Genomic DNA, 19,818 nt, shown 5'->3' on the forward strand with positions numbered 1-19,818 from the left:
GTGTGGTTATGGTGATGATGATGATGATGATGAATGTGATGATGAGTGTGGTTATGGTGATGATGATGATGATGATGAGTGTGATGGTGATGATGAGTGTGATGGTGATGATGAGTGTGATGGTGATGATGAGTGTGATGATGATGATGAATGTGATGATGAGTGCGATGATGATGAGTATGATGATGAGTGTGGTTATGGTGATGGTGATGGTGATGATGAGTGTGATGGTGATGATGAGTGTGATGATGATGATGATGATGAATGTGATGATGAGTGCGATGATGATGAGTATGATGATGAGTGTGGTTATGGTGATGATGATGATGATGATGAATGTGATGATGAGTGCGATGATGATGAGTATGATGATGAGTGTGGTTATGGTGATGATGATGAGTGTGATGATGATGATGAGTGTGATGATGATGATGAGTGTGATGATGATGATGAGTGTGATGATGAGGATGATGAGATAAACAAGTTTCGAAGCACGTTTTCTCTTTCGTGGAAAGTAAAGTTATGAATCGAGCTTTGTGTGTACCTTCGTTATTGGATCCCCTTCAGGAAGAGGAGATGATGAACAAATGACAGAACATCAGTGCTGGAGGTCACGGCCAAGTGCCAACACAGCTCACCAATCAGGGACGCATTGATGGGGGAGAGGAAAATAAATAGTAAAAATTTTCACTTGCTGGCCTTGGTGGTTATCACTGTACATGATTGTGCTGATAGACGGACATCCAGTCGGGAAGAAGTTTTCTGAGCAGAAAAATAATATCTGTTTAATTCTGAACTGTTTATTAGGAACCCTAACTAGGCAGCTAGTTGTCTGTTCATTAGGAGCCTGAACTAGACAGCTGGTTGTCTGTTCATTCGGAACCCTAACAAGGCAGCTGGTTGTCTTCATTAAGAATCCTAACAGGGCAGCTGGTTGTCTGTTCATTCGGAACCCTAACAAGGCAGCTGGTTGTCTTCATTAGGAACCCTAACAGGGCAGCTGGTTGTCGATTCATTCGGAACCCTAACAAGGCAGCTGGTTGTCGATTCATTCGGAACCCTAACAAGGCAGCTGGTTGTCTTCATTAGGAACCCTAACAGGGCAGCTGGTTGTCGATTCATTCGGAACCCTAACAAGGCAGCTGGTTGTCTTCATTAGGAACCCTAACTAGACAGCTCGTTGTCTTAATTAGGAACCCCAACAAAGCAGCTGGTTGTCTGTTCATTAGGAACCTGAACCAGACAGCTGGTTGTCTGTTCATTAGGAACCTGAACTAGACAGCTGGTTGTCCGTTCTTTAGGAACCCTAACAGGGCAGCTGGTTGTCTGTTCATTTGGAACCCTAACGAGACAGCTCGTTGTCTTTATTAGGAACCCCAACAAGGCAGCTGGTTGTCTTCATTAGGAACCCTAACAGGGCAGCTGGTTGTCTGTTCATTAGGAACCCTAACTAGACAGCTGGTTGTCTGTTCATTAGGAACCCTAACTAGACAGCTGGTTGTCTGTTCATTAGGAACCCTAACTAGACAGCTGGTTGTCTGTTAATTCGGAACCTGAACTAGACAGCTGGTTGTCTGTTCATTAGGAACCTGAACTAGACAGCTGGTTGTCTGTTCATTAGGAACCTTAACTTGACAGCTGGTTGTCTGTTCATTCGGAACCCTAACAGGGCAGCTGGTTGTCTGTTCATTTGGAACCCTAACTAGACAGCTGGTTGTCTGTTCATTAGGAACCTGAACTAGACAGCTGGTTGTCTGTTCATTAGGAACCTTAACTTGACAGCTGGTTGTCTGTTCATTCGGAACCCTAACAAGGCAGCTGGTTGTCTTCATTAGGAAGCCTAACAGGGCAGCTGGTTGTCTTCATTAAGAATCCTAACAAGGCAGCTGGTTGTCTGTTCATTAGGAACCCTAACTTGGCAGCTAGTTGTCTGTTCATTCAGAACCCTAACAAGGCAACTGGTTGTGAGTTCTGTAAACTTTACTTCAAATAGTGATCTGGCTGGAGATTGCATTAATTATCGAGCTTGAGTGATCTTGTACTAATTGGCAGAAAATTGTTGGAATGTTTTCTGCATCCCATGTGACCTTGAAGTGATGTCGATAATTGATTTTTGAATTTTCTGGGATGATTTGCATTCATCTATAATTGGAATTTGTATTCCATACATTCCTTTAGGTTATATATTGGTCTCCATCTTGTGGTCTGCGGATTCCCCAGGGTCCGTGAGATGGTTGCTGTTGGTCCTCCAGCAAAAATGAAGTCTCATTGGTGAAGGTTGAAATTGAGGTTGCGCAATGGCCTGGAGGTGGAACCTGATTGAAGCCCGAACCTGTAATAGTTTCAATTCGACATTGGTGCGCTATTGTCATCGAAGCACCACCACCAGCAGTCTAATTTAATAAGTTTATCCATTCCCCTTGTGTGGCCTCATTATTAATGGCCTAACTGCAGTGGAAAGTAAAGTTAATTTCTTTGTAGCCTTAAGACTTTCAGCAGGCACAAGTTTTCAGATGAACGTGGCTATGCAGCTGGCATACAAGCGATTTCGCACTCAGGGCGATTTCCTGTTTGGGGAAATGCACGCTGTATCTTGCAGCTTCCGAATTGTAAGAAAAGCACTTACAACGTAGTTTTGCATTCCACATGGAATTCTCATCATATTGTTGCGGGCCGAGGACCGGTGGCGAGAACGACCGCTAGGTGAGGGAAGTTACGTCGTCTCCCACCAGACTCCCGGAATTGTAGGCCGTCACTCACGGATAACTCCGTGAGGCGGCGGGTCGCTTAACCGACCATGGGCGCCAATACCTCCACCACGTAGCGTAGGGTCTTTTTGTCTAGAACCAATTTATCTAATTAACCACACGGTGTCGTCTACCAGGGAACCACGCCCTCAGCACGTCTTGCTCGAACTGGGTCACTCTACCGACTGCGGTACAGTTCCAACTACCGACTACAAACTCCGGTTTGGGTGCAGTCAAGCGGAACTGCCAAAGCCATGCCGGCTCGGATGAGCAGATTAACGGGAACAAAGACCCAGCTAAAACGAAGATCCGAACCATGCTGGACCATTGAAGGAAAAGACGAAAACGAACTGGGAACATTTCTACAATAATTTATTTATAATAAACGAGGAAATTTACGTGGCACAGTAACTGGTTTATTTGGGTGTTATGCAGGGGAAAGAAAGATTATGTAGTGCGACAATTTACAGCAACTTACAAAAAAAGAGAGCAGACTTGCGCAGGAATTATACAGGCAAGATTTACAATGATCGATAACACTTGTACAGTTTCTACTTATTAGACTGGCGCCACACACTCACACACACACTCGGACAAAATAAACCCAGTTGAAGGCAAAGGACTTTTGCAGCCAGGGAGGGAGGCGGGCTGAGGTTGCAGTTCTTTTGAGTACCTGAGTCTTGGGGAAAGGAATGCTCCATGGTGTCACACCTGCCACAGTCGTGCAGTCAGGTCCACAGCCGCCCATGTGGAGTTCGGGTCCGTGGATGAGCTCGAGTGGGCCGGGACCAGTAGTCGGGCCGTCGGGGCCAGACGTGAGCGGAGCCAAGCAGCGGGAACCCCTTCGGTTTCCAACCAACTCCGGCCTCCAAGCACAGAACGAACGACCCACAAAGAACTGAACGAACGACCCCCAAATAACTCGACTGAGGATTATGTCGTGGTTTATAGACCTCCCTCAGTGGGGCGGGGCCTTGGTCAAAACTGACGTCACTGTCCGCCCTGATTGGACGGGGCTCCCATGGGTTTGCCCTTTCTGGGCGGGGCCTTGACCAGGCACCGGTGAGGCCCGCCCACTCCACGTGTGTGGACTTGTCAAGAAAGTTGTAGTGTTTGGAGAAGCCGAATAGGAACTGCGACAGTGAAGTTTCTGTCTCGGAAAAACGAGCCTCCAGAGACAACAGGTGGACCGTGGTACGTTGCCAGCGAACCAAAGGCTGCAAGTGCTTGGGTACCGTGGATCACAATGGAGGATGGGATATAAAGATTTATTACCCAAACTAAAAAAACATCGCAACGCATCCCTTCGATTTCCCACTACACACAATGAGGGGTTGTCTACACATATACTTAACGGCATAACTGACTTGGGACACCTGTATGTTGTATGCTTACGGTTCCTAGAACCGTAACACTATTTCACTCTTCTCCGAGCAAGTTGATAATTTCATTTCTATCAAGCCTCATCAGCTTGTGGTTTTTTTTTTTTCTCCTTTCGAAAGATAAGATTATTTGCAGATACAGCACATCTGCACTACACAGCTGTGTGCCACTATAATAGGTCATACAAGTTTGAGGTTTTACTGTCACCCCCACACACTTCTCCACCCACCCACTCAGGTCAGGTATGGGAGCATACCCTGGAAGCCTGTCTTCAGCAGAACCAACCCCCCCCCTCCTCATCACTTTTCTCTGTCTGTCTGTCTCTCTCTGTCTGTGTGTGTGTCTCTCTCTCTCTCTCTCTCTCTCTCTCTCTCCTCTCTCCTCTCTCCTCTCTCCTCTCTCCTCTCTCGTCCTCACTAACACATAGTAGTGATTAGTAACTTGGTTACACATCAATTCTCCCTCAGATACTAGAATTGGTGGTTTGGTTGCCTGAGACCTGATCTGCCTTTATTTATTTATTTATGTATTTATTTGACAACAAGGCAAATGTTAATTTTGAGCAGTGCTGACTATCGTCTGATTATGCAAGTTTCAGTTTGTTTATATTAAAAACCAGCAGATAACCTGGTTCCATCGGGCTGTTGTAAGGGAATTCGTTCCAATAGTGTGGAATATTTCAGGCGTTTGCTCTGAATATCCTTAGACATCAAAAAAACATTAACTGTTAAGACTGCAAAGGTTTCTTGGTGAAGTAAATTGCCAAAATTACCCCCGTGCGGGAGTAACGGTCATCTCTGCGAGAAAATATATAGCCTCCTGAAGGTAGGGCAGTTTTTGCAAACTTTGAAGTCATGTGACGTTAAAACGAAAGCGAATATCCAAAATCTGGCCCGATAAAATTTAGATATTGTCCCATAGATTTATGTGCCACAATCAAATTCAAGATCGCTTGAGAAATGTAGGAGGAGATAGATTTTGAAAATCGTCATTTTCGCATTTTTTGCCAACTTTGAAGTCACGTGACACGAAAACGAAAGCGAATATCGAAAATCCGGCCCGACCAAATTTAGATATTGTCCCATGGATTTATGTGCCACAATCAAATTCAAGATTGCTTGAGAAATGTAGGAGGAGATAGATTTTGAAAATCGTCATTTTCGCATATTTTTGCCAACTTTGAAGTCACGTGACACGAAAACGAAAGCGAATATCGAAAATCCGGCCCGATCAAAATTTAGATATTGTCCCCTAGATTCATATGCTACAATCAAATTCAAGATCGCTTGAGAAATGGTGGAGGCGATAGAATTTGAAAATCATCATTTTCGCAACTTCAAAGGCCTCGTGACCTTGACGTTGACCTTTGGTGACCTTGAAAGTCAAACCATCATGTACGTCTCATCGACCTCTATCAGGATCACTAATGACCAGATCTCCCGCTTCAACTTCATTGTGGACGGACGGACGGATCGTCACCTCTCCTCTCAACACCAATATTATTAGGTCATGCTCGAAGAGATGACCTAAAAAAGGTAATTGACTGAAAAGTTTGTGGTTATATATAAATATTTGTTTTTTACTCTGGGAGGTGTGCGAACCAGCGACTGAACGTATAAGACCACCCTTGTGCACAACCGAGCCACAAAAACGCACACAACTCGCAATTGCGTGAATATTGATATTTGTAGACCTCCGCATGTACTGTCTGAACCAAATAGCTCTTAAATGTTCGTTTTTTTTTTCAGCATTATATAATGGTGGGGTGGAGGAGTGAAATACAAATCACAGATGGCATCTGTGGGTTACATCCTCACCAATTACAGTTGGAGGTGTATCATTGACCAGTGTGTAAGCCAAAAGGCTTCAAAGTCACTAAGTGTATGGAACGGCAATGTGTTGCTCTGATGAGTCATAATAAGGGTAAAACTAGTCGATAGTTTCCCTTTTAACCTCGTTGATGACAGCATTTTACATTGACATCTTTGTACTGTTGGAGGCCCATCGAGGACTGCAGTCCTGTCCTCATTGTGACGGTATCATCAGGGCATTTCTCCAGGTTCAGAGAACTTCAGTAATCTTATTCATAGACCTCCTGACTGTTCAAACAATGGTGATGCCTCCTGGTTGTGATTCGTGTGGCAAAATGCAATGTGTCCATGTTGGAGATGGCACTTGTGGGTTCCGGATATGATCTGGTGTCCTCACAATTCACAGTTAAAGGTGTATCATTAACCAGCACACACACACACACACACACACACACACACACACACACACACACACACACACACACACACACACACACACACACACACACACACACACACACACACACACACACACACACACACACACCACTTCCTCTGGGATTATTACCTTGAATAACTCCGAGGTTATGTTTTCACCCCTGTCTGTGGCTGTGTCTGTCTTTCTGTCTGTGAGCAGGATATCTCAAAAAATTTATGGATCGATTCAGACGAAACTTGGTGGGCAGGTTAGCAATGTGTCAATGATGATATGGTTTGATTTTGGTGAGGATTCAGATCGAGACTCAGATCTCAGATTCTTTATTTATTTATTTTTAATTTGAAAAAGTGATTCTTCACCATTGAGAGATGCTGCCAAGAATGATATATATATATATATATATATATATATATATATATATATATATATATATATATATACATATGATATTTCAAAAAGTTTGGACAAGTTATGACAATACTTGGTGGATGATTTGAGGAGGTCACAAGAACAGGCCGATTAGAGTTTGGTTTATGTCCAGATGCAGATCCAGCCTATCCGTGGAAATAAAACGTTCTTGGTTCTTGAAGGTTTTTAATCGTGCCTGCATGCTTTGATGACCAACTTTTCCTTTTATTGATTATCTCTTCGTTTTGTCACTCTATCTTTGGATTGTATTTGGATCGATCATTCATGATAGGGAAGAAAATTGCCAAAATGGAGCTGGAATTCTTTTTTTTTTTTTTTTCTTGACGATCATGTTTTTGTTAATAAGTGCTGTTCGAACTGATTTTGAAATGGCGCATTCATTGACACTTCCCGGTTAGAATAGGTACACTGTATCCCTGTGTGTTCTAAGAGGCGACGAAAAGGGTTGGCGTCAGGAAGGGTATCCGGCCATAAAAACATCGCCTCAAAAGGAAACCATGATGAGTACAACTGATGGGCAGGGTACAGCCCAAGGTACCCCATGGGGGTCCTCACCCCCTCTCGTTAAAACTCAAGGTGGGGAACCCGATCGAAGCAAGGGAGGAATTTTTTCCAGTTATGATGACCAATCGTCTGATGCCCCACATGGAGATCGGTTTCTGAGGTTCGGTACATGGAATGTAGGGACAATGACAGGGAGATCTGGAGAAGTGGTTGAAACATTGGTCAGAAGAAGAGTGGACATATGTTGTGTGCAGGAGACACGGTGGAAGGGAAGTGGTGTGAGAATGGTGAAGGGAAGGCAGGGGCAGAAGTATAAGTTTATGTGGCAAGGGTGCCCGGATGGTGTACATGGTGTTGGTGTCATGTTTTCTGAGGAGTTTGTAGACAGTGTAGTGAGTGTGACTCGAGTGAGTGAAAGGTTGATGATGGTGAGAATCGTGATCGGAAAGCTCTTGGTGAACGTCATCTCGGGATATGCCCCGTAGGTCGGTCGAAGCGATGAAGAGAAGAACATGTTCTGGTGTGTGATAGAGAAATTGATGGAAAATGTGAAAGATGAGGAAGTTGTTGTGGTTGGAGGAGACTTGAATGGACATGTGGGAAGGAGTCCAGACGGTTTTGATGGAGTCCATGGGGGTTATGGATATGGTGTGAGAAATGGAGAAGGTGAAAGGATCTTGGAGTTTGCTGATGGAGCTGATTTGTTGATCTGTAATACTCAATTCCAGAAAGTGAATAATAAGCTTATTACATACACGTCAGGTGGGTCGACGACAACCATTGACTACCTGATGGTGCGTCGGCGAGATAGGGGAAACCTCCGGGACACAAAGGTGATCCCAGGGGAGGAGACTGTTTCACAGCACCACCTAGTTGTCTGCGATAGAAGGGTGAAAGGTGCGCGGAGAATTCAGTGGGTGAAGTACCAACCGAGGATTAAGGTGTGGAGGTTGAAAGAGGCGACAGTGAAGGAAGCATTAAGAGAGAGGCTGAGTATGGTTGAGGATGATGTTGTTGAGCTTGAAAGTGGTTGGATGTCAATGAAAGATAGTCTATTGGGAGCCGTTGGTGAGGTATGTGGATGGACAAAAGGACCACCGAGGCACTCGGAAACATGGTGGTGGGGTGATGAAGTTGGAAAGACGATTGAAGAGAAGAGGAAGAAGTTCAAGGAATGGCAAAAGGCGAAGGTTACGGTGGAAGAAGAGGCTGCACATGAAAGTTATAAGGAAGCCAAGAAGGCTGCAAAGAAAGAGGGAGCAAAGGCGCAGGAGGCCCATAGGAAAATGTTTGGAGAACGCTTTGATTTGGTAGAGGGTAAGAGAGCGGTATTCAGGATTGCAAAGCAGATAGCGAGAGAGAGGTTTGATGTGACGGGGGGTGAGTTGCTTGAAGGATGAAGTGGGACAAATCGTTGTGGATTCAGATGGAATTAAAGGAAGATGGAAGAGATATATGGAAAGGCTGTTGAATGTAGAAAATGAATGGGAGAGCAACATCGAGAGTAACCCAGTTTTAGGACCAGCAGAGAAGATAACTGAGAATGAAGTTGAGGAAGCTGTAAAAGCAATGAAGAGTAGAAAAGCAGGAGGGCCGACGGGAGTTGTGGGAGATATGTTGAAGGCAGCGGGAAGTTGGGGTGTGAAGAGAATGACAGAGATCTGTAATCTGGTGGTGAAAGAAGGCCGCATTCCAGTGGATTGGGAACCGAGTACCCTCGTCCCTCTGTAAAAGGGGAAAGGTGACCCTCTGGACTGTGGCTCCTATAGAGCAATAAAGTTATTGGAGCATGGAATGAAGGTATTGGAAAGGGTGTTGGAGAAGAGGATAAGGAAGAAGGTAAAGATTGACGAAATGCAGTTTGGATTTATGCCATGAAGAGGAACGACAGATGCAATTTTTATTGAAAGGCAGTTAGTTGCAGGAGAAGTACATGGAGAAGAGGAAGAAGTTGTTTTTTGGGTTTGTTGATCTGGAGAAAGCATTTGATAGGGTTCCACGTGAAGTTATGACATGGGCATTGAGGAAGTTAGGAGTGGAGGAATGGTTAATCAGAGTAGTGATAGCAATGTACGAGAGAGTGGGCACAGCTGTAAGGACGAAGGATGGGAACAGTGGTGAGTTTGAGGTGAGGGTAGGAGTGCACCAGGGGTCGGTACTAAGTCCATTTCTATTTGTAGTTGTGATGGAGGTGCTGGCTCGGGGGGTAAAGGAGGGTTTACCGTGGGAGCCGCTGTGGGCAGATGATCGGTTGTTGATTGCAGAGAGTATGGATGGACTGAAGGAGAAGATGAACAAGTGGAAGGAATGTATGGAGGTAAAAGGTTTGAAGGTGAATATTGGAAAAACGAAGGTGATGGCAAGTGGTAAAGCATGTGGTGAGGTGGAAAGGACTGGGAAGTGACCATGTGCTGTGTGCAGGAAGGGTGTCGGAGTGAACTCCATTCAGTGTACAATGTGTGCTGAATGTGTTCATCGAAAATGCAGTGGGGTGAGAGGGTCATTAACCAGTGTGGCAGCTACATTCAAGTGTAAGGTGTGCATAGAGGGAGCAGCAGATGAAGGAATTGTTGAATTGGATCTTGGAGATGGTGTGAAGCTGGAAGGTGTGAAAACATTTTGCTCTCTCGGAGACATGCTGAATGGAGAAGGTGGATCAGACTCTTCGACGGTTGCTCGAGTGAGATGTGCATGGAAGAAGTTTCGGGAACTGAGTGGTGTGGTGACGAAGAGGGGAGTGTCGTTGAAACTGAAGGGAAAGGTGTATGCTACATGTGTGAGGAGTACAATTATTTCTGGGAGTGAGACATGGATACTGAACATCAGCAGCAACAAAGGCTGGAAAGGGTGGAAATGCGAATGGTTCGGTGGATGTGTGGAGTATCGTTGAGAGAGAGGAAGACAAATGATGACTTGTGAAAGATGATGGGAATAGAGTCTGTGATGGAGGTTGTGAAGAGAAACAGGTTGAGATGGTTGGGTCATGTGTTGAGGAAGGATGGAAGTGACTGGGTGAGAGGAGTGTTGGAAATGAGTGTAGTCGGAAGTAGAGGACGGGGAAGACCGAGAAAAACTTGGCTAAATGTGGTGGAAGAGGAAATGTGGGCAAGGGGATTAAGAAGGGGAGATGCAAAAAACAGGGTAAAGTGGAGAAGATTGTCATGGGGCCCGCAAGGCTAACCCCCGCTTTAGCGGGGAAAATGGCGTGTGTGTGTGTGTGTGTGCGTGTGTGTGTGTGCGTGTGTGCGTGTGTGCGTGCGTGCGTGTGTGCGTGCGTGCGTGCGTGCGTGCGTGCGTGCGTGCGTGCGTGCGTGCGTGCGTGTTTTCATTGACACTCCCTTGGCATGCCTTGGTTGACTTTAGAATGATACTGATAAAGCAGTTTTAAGAGTAAATGTTTAATTTTGATGAGATGCATTGTAATTGTGGACACCTTTCTTGCTAAAATTGACAAATTACAACTGTTGTGATTTTTACCCTTTTGCCAAAAAATTTGTAACTTAAATGAATAAATAAATCACCCATCGTTTCCATTACAAAAAAAAAAAATTGGTGGCATTAGCAACCCCTAGCGGAAGCCGTATGAACAAGTGCCTCTGTCGATGTCTATATATTTGGATACTATCTCTTGTAATGCTGTATTTTATTTTATTTATTTATTTTCCCTCCTTGCCAATCAAATCGCTCCACATATTGAGTGAATATTTTTGGCTTCATTGCTGTTCTGATTATTAGGTCAGCTCGCTGATCTAACATCACCGTTCGATGTCCTCAGATCCGTCCATCCGTCTGTCTGTCTGTCTCTGTCTGTGTCCATCCGTCTGTCAACAATTTTTATTTTTCTATCTCCTCCTCGATGTCTCGGCCGATTGAGTTCTAACTTGACACGATGATAATACGAGTTGCTCTCTGTAGGTGGTCTGAGCCCTTTTTCACATTTTCGCCTCGGGGTCAAGGTTACAGGGTCATCAAGTGCAAAATGACCGATTGGTCGAATGGCCTATAAGGAAGCATCGGACGGCTATAATGCATAATGGGTTTCATAGGGATTATGACAAAGATTTAATTTGACCAACTAGTTTCTCGTTACCTCTGTCGTCTGGCCCTGTTTATTGGACAACACGAGGTCCGCTGACTTCAACACGGCTTCGTGCAGTTATTTTAAGTTCAATTTAAATTCTGTTTTCACTTTTCATCGTCGCTAAGGTTGATGAACACTCGGTTGCATCAAGTTTTGTATCCGAGCTGACCGTCAAACCCGCTCGGGTGTATTTTTCATACATTACATTGCTCAAGTTGTTCCTTTGATGCCGTGTTCCATGCGTGGTAATCTTGAACTGTAATTATTTTCGAATTTTGGATCGATTTAGGAAATCATGCCTGGTGTTGGTTTAATGGTTAGGGTGGTGGGCTTGGGACCTGAGGATCCTGAGTTGAAATCCTATTCGGATGTTGAATTAATACCAGGTGGGGTTGACTCTGCCTGTCATCTTTCGGTCAGCAAAATGAGTGCCAGCTTGCTGGTATCCTGTGTCAGAGTGGCGACCCGTCCAGGATTGTGCCCAATAGCCAAGGAGACTGCTTCGGCAGCACCAACGCTCTGCACAGAGTATGGTCCCAATGGATTTGTTGGATCGATTTTTGGAAATCCCAAATTTTTATTTTCTGTGTTTTGCTTGTTTCTTTGTACTTTATGCCCTGCAGAGAATTTGTGTTTTTAATCTTAACATCTTCAAACCTGCATTCATTACCCCAATGCACGCCAAGCGAAAAGCAAGGTTGAGTAACTGGTTCGCTTTGTGTCTGTCTCTCAACAAACGTCGGTTTATGATCGAGGAACAACTTGCTTTCAATTGAATATTTTATTTTGAACATGAATCGGAAAACGAACTTAGAGTTTAACAATACCTTGGCTCTGAATTTGTCCTGATTGCACATGTGCAGAGAAGAGTGAGATGATATTTTGACTCTGTTTGCCTGTCTGGGAGTCGAACAAAAATGAAAATCATTACAAACAGGAGACTTCCTGTTTTTAAGGACATCACAAGTCCACAAACAACAGGCACAAAGAACTAATGTAACATGTGAGATTGGGTGGTGTAATAGGTACTGCAGCAACGGCGGCAAATTTTCTGGAATTTTCTTTTTTACAACCTTGAAAATCTTCATTTTATTTCAACTGAATTATATATTTGAACATATGAGAACACAACTCGCCTTTTTAGTAATTTAGAAACCTTCTGTTTTTAGCAGTACTTGGGAAAAAATATTGTTACGAATTTGGAATTCAATTGCACACAACATACAGGTTCCCTAAGTCAGCTATGTCGATAAGTGCATGTTCCCGAGATATCTCACCTTCCATTGTTTAAATGTTCAGAGATCGATTAGATGCTCTGCGGATCGATTTAATAGTTAGGGAGCGAACAATGGAGATGTCCCTCCCTCCCCCTCTTCTGTGAAGAGGAAGAAGAACTCTGCGGTGACGTCACCAACTCCCTCCCACCCGTGGTTGAGCGGGGGGTGGATCACGAGGACATGAGTCACGCCGGGTGTGGGAGAGGGGGTGCAAAGGATAAAGAGGACTTTTTTCTTTGTTCGTGTGGGAGTCCGGTGGTAGGGCTGAGTTCGTGGGAGTCCCGTGGCAGAGTTCATGTGCTGAGTCCCGTGGGAGGAGTAAGCTTTTTTTTGCTTCGGAGAGAGCAGTCGTTCAGCAGGCCATCGGGTCCTGCTTGGCTTGAGGCCTTCGGAAGCTTTTTGCTTTGGCTGGCTCAGTGACCTTCGGCGGCTGCTTTGTTTTGGAAGGAACTTGAGCCGGTTGTTCGGCTCGAGCTGCGAGTGGAGGCTTCTTTCTCTTCTTCCTCTTCTTCTTGGTTCGTGGAGCTTTTTGTTCTCCATTTTGTTTCCCGGCTTGGTGCGATGCATCGGCCTCTTCTTGGAATTGGATCCTCGGGGAAGCGACGATCGACAGGAAGGATCGGCGCCTCGTCTCACCGGCACGTGTTGAGAAGCGCGGGAGGATTTGTGGAAGCTCGGGAAGGATCGCGGCGATTGGATCCAGCTCACTCTCGCTGGAGCCCGGGTCCGGACAAGTTGAAGACCACACGAGGTGTAAAGGTTCGAGTCAAGCTCTGAGTTTCAGCTCACCTGTCCTCCGAGCTTGAGCTTGTGATTAAAGGCCTCAGCCACCATTTCGTGTGTGTGTGTGTGTGTTTGTGTGCGTACATGTGTCCGTGGGCCCATCTAATAAGTAGGAACTGCTGTTAAGTGTAAATGACTGTACATAATAAGTAGACGGTTGTAGTTCTTTTGTCGTGCTTTTGTTGCTTGTATAATTGCATACGTGTTTTGCCTTATTTAATTGCATACGTGTTTCATTATAATAAATGTCCTTATGTGAATGTAAACCTGCTCATTGCATCCATTCCCTCATTGACTGAACATTTCGTGTGTTGGGAGTTGGAAACCTGTTGGTTTGCCATAATAGGGGGACATTTGGACCGACTGTTCTCGGCGATTACACCGCTTGGAATCGCGCACAGACAAGCTCGCCTCGGCGGTTTGTTCCGTACGAGTTCTGTCGAGGGTGGAATACCCCGGTAGTTGGATCACGTGGGTATTTAGATAAATTGAAGATTGGCAATCGACACTACCCCACGTGATCTGCCGATTGGCGTATTTCGGTTCTTGTAGAAGGACCCGTTGCTTGGAGTTATCCGGGCGGCGATCTATATTCTGGGCGATCGGTCGGGCCGACTCGACTTGCGGCTCCGTTTAGAGCGGTCGGTTGGTGGCTGACCCCTGGCCAGTAACAATTAATTAGTTGTCAGGAGTGCGATTCGGCCCCCTCCGCCTCCGTAGCAAAATTCACGGAGTCGGATCAGGGGTATGCGGAGCAAATCCCCCCCCCCATGTCCCCAAATTACGAGCGTTATAAATTTTATTCCCAGCATGTAAAATGTTCAGCCAAGGCGAGCAGGGGCAGGAGGGATTAGGAATGGATTTGGAAATGTTAGACGGTTAGATGCTAGGCAAGGGGTGGAAGACCCCCTTGTTTGGGGGCACAGGAAGTACTAGTTAGGGGGATGGGATCGCGATAGTTAGACCGGCTTCATGGGGACATGGGTTGTACCTCATGGAGCCCGTGGAATGGATTAGTTAGAGGGATTTTAGTTTAGATTTTGGAAATGGAATTTGTGGATTTTTGGAGACACGAACAGCCTGGAAATGTGCAGTGGAGACTTTGTTTAGCTACGTAGAGTAAATGGAACGTACATGAGTTTTAAGGGATGACGAGGGAGCTCGAGTTAGTCAGGGGATTTAATTAGGAAGGATGGCAGTATAGAGTGTTGGTGTGAGTTGTGAAATGGAAAGTGCGTGAGGAATGAGTGTGGGACAGCGGGCCCAAGTGTGTGAGTGGAGCGAATGTGGTATGCATGGTGCGGATGACTGATTGGGGGGAGGAGTGATTCCCACCCAAGAGACCCTGGGGTCAGATTAATGTTAGCTTGTGGGTTATTCAAATTTATTAAAAGGAGGTTGTTTTGTTGGTGTCGAGAGAAGGCACGAAACCCGTTTGGAGGGGTGCAGGAGTTCATGGACTGGCTGGGAGTGTGGCTGTGGAAAGTTGTGTTTTGTTTAGTGGGCTCCACAGGCACCAGACCAGTCGGCCAGAGTAGGCCAAGGGCCCAAGAGGGGCCGGGATAGAGTAGTGCGCACAGGCGATCCGTCGGAAACGGGACCCGTAGCACCAGAATGCCACGGGGCAGTGTAGTGGGCACAGGCGACCCTCGGAAAGGGACCCGGGGCATCAACACGCCACGTGGGCATCGGAGGGGGGCAATGCCAGAGAGGGCAACCCCCCCCCCCCCGTGTTGTAGGGAGCAGCTAGGCTCAGAGACAGCCAGCGGGCCTGGGGGTGCCATGGTTAGAGTTTGGCAGAGGGGGAGTTCCTGCCAGTTGAGCCACGCTGCCCAGCCAGGAAATTGTGCGAGGGTACGTATGAAAATTTGAGGGCAAGGCCCAAATTTATAATGGACACCAACACAGGCGACGGGAATCATGGTTTTTAGAATGGATAGTTTTTAAAGTGTGAGGCGTTTTTGGAAAGCCCCGGGGTAGTTTCAGGTTAATGAATGTTAGGGTAGATAGATTTACCCCTTCGCACCATCCATCCCTTCACTCGTTGTAGGCTGCTGGACTCACCTTGGTAGATCACTGAACTCTGAGGAGGCCATTCTGAGGCTTCGTTGGGCCTCGAGACAGGACGCAAGTCTCTCCCTATTCCCCTCCAGAGAGGGAATGTAGGGGTTGGGAGTAGGCTAGGTTGACATGATAGGCTAGCCGGACAAAGACAATAAAGGGGGTTAGGGAGACAATTATAAAAGGGAAATAAAAATAAAGAGGGGCTAAATTTTGTTGTTTTTGTGGCAAATTAAGGGAGCGGGTATGGACAGAGACAGGCAAAGGCGATAGAGTGGGGGGGGGGGGAGACAGTAGGCTAGGTCTGTGCCCGCCTTCAAAACGGCCGGCACCACCGCACTCCCTCCAAACCTGATGGAACCACACCAGAGGCTGGCCAGCTTCACCTGTCGGCCTGTTGTGCTGCAGCCGCCTGTTCTGCGTGGACTTGCCTTGCCATGCCTCGTTTGCCTGCCTCTGCCATGACCCCATGCCTGCTAGCCCTTGTTTGCGTTTGCCCCTGTGTCCATCCATCACCATGTGCGCCAGGAACATCCAGTTTTGCAAGGACTGCCCTGCAGGCAGCCCGTGCATCCATTTTTTTTGCGACCATCTCCATCCATTCCCCTGCACCAAAGACTTTGCAACGACTTTTGCCTTTTACCTTTTTCCCTTTCTCAGATTACAAGTTCTGGGCCATGGTTTAGTTTAAATTTATAAGTCAAGGTTAAGTTGAGTGAAAATTGTAAATACGTGAACCCCCACCTGCAAGTTTGTTTTAGCGCTGGCAATTTTAGTTAAGTTGTCTGAATGAGTCTGAGAGTTTGTTAGTTAGTTAGGCAGCGCATTGGGTTATTTATTTTTGGGACACGTTTAAAGAAATGTCGCACTCAGGGATCCGAAGGTAGAACGTACTCGGGGAAAACTTACACATGCTGGTCACACGAAAATTTGACGACTCGGGACGAGTCTGTAAAAAGGTGAGGGGGTAGTGTTACGAATTTGGAATTCAATTGCACACGACATACAGGTTCCCTTAGTCAGCTATGTCGATAAGTGCATGTTCCCTAGATAGCTCACCTTCCATTGTTTAAATGTTCAGAGATCGATTAGATGAGCTGCGGATCGATTTAATGGTTAGGGAACGAAACATTGGAGATGTCCCTCCCTCCCCCTCTTCTGTGAAGAGGAAGAAGAACCCTGCGGTGACGTCAACAACTCCCTCCCACCCGTGGTTGAGCGGGGGGTGGATCACAAGGGCATGAGTAACGCCGGGTGCGGGGGAGGGGGTGCAAAGGATAAAGAGGAGACTTTCTTTGTTCGTGTGGGAGTCCGGTGGTAGGGCTGAGTTCGTGGGAGTCCCGTGGCAGAGTTCGTGTGCTGAGTTCCGTGGGAGGAGTAAGCTTTTTTTGCTTCGGAGAGAGCAGTCGTTCGCAGGCCATCGGGTCCTGCTTGGCTTGCTTGGCTTGAGGCCTTCGGAAGCTTTTTGCTTCGGCTGCTGCTTTGTTTTGGAAGGAACTTGAGCCGGTTGTTCGGCTCGAACTGCGAGTGGAGGCTTCTTCCTCTTCTTCCTCTTCTTCTTGGTTCGTGGAGCTTTTTGTTCTCCATTTTGTTTCCCGGCTTGGTGCGACGCATCGGCCTCTTCTTGGAGTTGGATCCTAGGGGAAGCGACGATCGACAGGAAGGATCGGCGCCTCATCTCACCGGCACGTGTTGATAAGCGCAGGAGGATTCGCAGGAGCTCGGGAAGGATCACGGCGATTGGATCCAGCTCGCTCTCGCTGGAGCCCGGGTCCGAACAAGTTGAAGACCACATGAGGTGTAAAGGTTCGAGTCAAGCTCTGAGTTTCAGCTCACCTGTCCTCCGAGCTGGAGCTTGTGATTAAAGGCCTCAGCCACCATTTCGTGTGTGTGTGTGTGTGTGTGTGTGTGTGTGTGTGTGTGTGTGTGTGTGTGTGTGTGTGTGTGTGTGTGTGTGTGTGTGTGTGTGTGTGTGTGTGTGTGTGTGCTGCAGTTAAGTAGGAACTGCTGTTAAGTGTAAATGACTGTACATAATAAGTAGACGGTTGTAGTTCTTTTGTCGTGCCTTTGTTGCTTGTATAATTGCATACGTGTTTTGCCTTATTTAATTGCATACATGTTTCATTATAATAAATGTCCTTGTGTGAATGTAAACCTGCTCGTTGCGTCCATTCCCTCATTGAATGAACATTTTGTGTGTTGGGAATTAGAAAGCCGTTGGTTTGCCGTAATAGGGGACATTTGGACCGACGGTTCTCGGCGATTACGCCGCTCGGAATCGCGCACGGACAAGCTCGCCTCGGCGGTTTGTTCCGTATGAGTTTCGACGAGGGTGGAATACCCGAGGGTGATTGTTGCTTGTTGTTGTGGTGGTGGTGCAGTGCAGGCATGATGGGCCAAATGGCCTTCTTCTGTGACGAAGTTCCTTGTTAAAAGGGTAAGTTCTGGTTTCCTGACCAACCCTGAACAAAAATGTGCTGCCCATGTTTATTTATTTACTTAAATATGTTGGCATGCACTTTGCAGCAACTTGAGATGATGCTCGATTTGGATCGACTATTTTGGGGTCTGTTAAAGGTAATAAATCTTGTTCTTTCATCAACTTGGACTTTGTGACAATAAAAGTGGGGTGCATGTGCTGTGCATCTTTCTGTGCGAGCACGTCGTTATCTGACGTGAGAAATTGGTGATCATTGTATGAAGTACATAATGCAGTATATGATTCCTATAAGCCTGGCGTTGGCTCAGTGGTTATGGTGGTGGCTTGTGATCGTAGAGTCCTGAGTTCAAGCCCCGTCAGCCGCTGAATTAATACTCCAGGGGGTTGACTCAGCCTGTCATCCTTCCGAGGTCGGCAAAATGAGTACCAGTTCCAGTGTGTGTACTGGTAGAGGGGCACTGCATCAGCGACACAGTCGCGCTTCAAGAAATGATAGCTTCCCCGGCAGCTAAGCTGCCATACGACCACCACCACCATTACTATAATTTGATTGCAAGCTAAGATGTGAGAATTTTCATGAATACAACAACATTTACTTTGCTTCATGCATCCTAGAGATTTAATGTTCGCATTTATCATATTTTGAACAGTTCGGAGTGAGTTCCAAGCAGGTTATGGATTTTTCGTTGCAGATTGGCATTTCCTTGTCCGTTATAAGATCTGAATCTCTATTGTTCACTTTTTAAATCCCTTGCAGGGTAACGAAGATTTTCAGGATCCCATTTGATTGTAACGTTGTTGATTTTATGTTTTCAGATCCCAGTTTGGCCACGACAGATAACATTGGTCGGTTGAACGTGTTTGATGCTGGCTGTTGCAAGTTGAGCTACTTTTAGAATTGAAAAGTAACAAATGCATTCCCAGGATGTTTGACACCCAGTTAGTTGGTGAGAGTTGCAATGAAATAGTTCTCGTGTTGGCTGGGACACATCCCCGTAAGGGTGAAAGGGCTAAGTATACGGCTCGTTGAACCTATGACATTCCTTTTCTGCCTCAATGAATTTTTAAGTCCACAAGTTAGGATTCAAAAAAACAACAATGATAAGATTTCTTTCTCTCTCCATACATATATTTAAATTTATTTTTCCGTGCCCATTTGTGAATGGCTCAAAATTTTAACAGTTGTTGAACTTGAACCTGAAGTAGATATTGCAAACCATTGAAATACTGAAGTCTTCAGCTTTTCAGTTGAGGAAGATGTAATAAAAAGTGAACTTTTTTTTAGTATAGTATTGTATAGTAGACAGTCTAGTATTGCCATTTCAAACAGTATAGTTTGAAGAGTACTGTACTCTAGCAGACAGTATAGTATTGCAGACAAACAGTACTGACTGTACTGACAGACAAACAGCAGACAACGGAGATAACACACCAAGCATGACCAAGCACTAGGCCAATTTGTTTGATGAGCAGGCGAGCGAGCGTTGCATGACGTGTCATTGTGTGTGTGTGTGTGTGTGTGTGTGTGTGTGTGTGTGTGTGTGTGTGTGTGTGTGTGTGTGTGTGTGTGTGTGTGTGTGTGTGTGTGTGTGTGTGTGTGTGTGTGTGTGTCTAAACGTTCAGTATTAGTTAAACCAAGTGAGTAACAATTTGATCCCTCCAGGGGTTATCAATCATTCAGTGAAAAAGTCGGAGCAGTAGAAATAAAAAAAGAAAACTATCACACGCGCACAGCCTTGATGGAAAAGCAGGCACAGGATGAAATGCAGCAGACTGCAGCACAGGCAGGTGGGTGTGAAGTATGCCACGGTGCAGGTGGCGTGAGGGGAAGGGAAGGGAAGGACGATAAAACGTACCCAAACA

The 19,818-nt window shown here is 46.0% G+C and overlaps 1 protein-coding gene across 2 annotated transcripts in view; it reads left to right on the forward strand.

The window, feature by feature from the left end:
* SPTLC2 (serine palmitoyltransferase long chain base subunit 2) overlaps positions 1-19,818 on the forward strand; it is a 70,545-nt gene that overhangs the window by 788 nt on the left and 49,939 nt on the right. The window lies entirely within an intron of this gene.

This window comes from Eptatretus burgeri, chromosome 15, assembly GCF_056783735.1.
Source record: "Eptatretus burgeri isolate ZD-2024b chromosome 15, Ebu_testis_v1, whole genome shotgun sequence".
Lineage (NCBI taxonomy): Eukaryota > Metazoa > Chordata > Myxini > Myxiniformes > Myxinidae > Eptatretus > Eptatretus burgeri.